The following is a 1,541-nucleotide window of genomic DNA, read 5'->3' as shown; positions in this document are numbered from 1 at the left end:
ATTTTAAAATACGAAGTAAATTCCAGAAGAAACAGCTGAAAGAGTTAAAAAACGGCTGCCTCTGTTCCTCAGAAGCAAGGATGGCGAGACTTGGACTCGCTTCCTTTGGACACATCGTCAGGAAAGACCAATCTCTAGAAAAGGACACCATGTCTGGTGAAGCAGAGGATCAATGAACGTGAGGGAGACCCTCCCTGAGATGAGTGACCCAACAGCTGCAACATGGACTCAACACATCAAGGGTCCTGGGGCTGGTGCAGACCGGGAACGGTTTCGTTCTGTTACACGTAAGGTTGTCATGGGTCGGCACCAACTCCAGGGCAACTAACAACTGGGGAGTATGGCGGGCACACTGAGAAGGCTTCTTCTGTTTTTGCTGTAAGGCTTTTAACAGGATTTGACTTTGTTTTTAAACTCTAGGCATAAATGACTTTAATTAAAAGAAAGTAATCAAGATAAAAATAAGGACATAAAATAAAAAAGGTTGGGTTTGGGATCAAGATACATACCTCACCAGCAAAAAAGATTGTTCCTTGTATTTCTTCGGCAATGATATCATAGGCCTCACCACTGCCACCCGTCTTTACAAAACTGTATGCCATCTGGATCCATGGGTCTGCGCTCCACCGAGTCACAAAACACTTTGTGGGATCTGGGACGTCCTATGTCAAAGAATTATAAAACAGGATTGGAAGGGGACTTAGAAATGATGCAACCCACTCCTGAGGTTCACCCTTCAGCCAAAGATTAGACGGGCCTGTAAAACAAGACTGAAGGGGCACACCCGCCTAGGGGCAAAGACTAGAAGGCAGGAGGGGACAGGAAAACTGGTGATTGGGAACCCAAGGTCGAGAAGTGAGAGTGTTGACATATTGCGGGATTGGTAACCAGTGTCACAAAACAGTATGTGTACTAATTGTTTAATGAGAAGCTAGTTTGTTCTGTAAACCTTCATCTAAAGTACAATAATTTACAAAAAGAAAGAAATGAAGCAACCCAAATTATAAATTCCTCCCGCCCTTTAGAAATTGAGTTAATTCGTGCAGCATTTGCAAACAGGAATTCTCAGTATGTTCCTCCACCCGCCTTTAAATTCCAGCCTGGCCTCGTATCTACAGACCTGCAGCTAAGTCTCTATCCCCCACCCACACACCTCTCTCATTCCCATTTCCAGTTTATCCAGAGTCCCTGGGAGGTGCAAACACTTAGTGATCAGTTGTTAACAGAAAGGTTAGAGGCTTCAGTCTACCCAGAGGCACCCTGGAAGAAAGGCTTGGTGAAAAAAATCATCCACTGAAAACCCTGTAGAGCACAGTTCTACTCTGACACACAAGGTTGTCATGGGTCAGAAACTGACTTGACAATAACTGGATTTTTGGTTTACACTTTATCCTTCTACCAGAGACCCATCCCCTCGCCTGCCAGGGGCCACCACCAATGACCGAGGGTCTCAGAATCGCAAGTTGGAACTCCCAACAGGATTCTCCATAAAACATCTATACCAGCCTTTTCCATCCTTAGGAAAGAGGGTGTGCGTGACG

The 1,541-nt window shown here is 45.2% G+C and overlaps 1 long non-coding RNA gene across 1 annotated transcript in view; it reads right to left on the bottom strand.

The window, feature by feature from the left end:
- Window positions 1-804, bottom strand: part of LOC111821754 (uncharacterized) — a 5,481-nt gene extending 4,677 nt beyond the window's left edge. Inside the window, exon 1 of the long non-coding RNA XR_002825093.1 lies at window positions 510-804. This is a non-coding gene — a long non-coding RNA (uncharacterized LOC111821754). The remainder of the gene's footprint in view (window positions 1-509) is intronic.
- Between the last annotated feature and the right edge of the window lie 737 nt (window positions 805-1,541).

Source organism: Trichechus manatus, unplaced genomic scaffold (genome assembly GCF_000243295.1).
Source record: "Trichechus manatus latirostris isolate Lorelei unplaced genomic scaffold, TriManLat1.0 scaffold00103, whole genome shotgun sequence".
Lineage (NCBI taxonomy): Eukaryota > Metazoa > Chordata > Mammalia > Sirenia > Trichechidae > Trichechus > Trichechus manatus.
The sequence above is the reverse complement of the archived record's forward strand: the minus strand, read 5'-3'. Positions and strand labels throughout refer to the sequence as shown.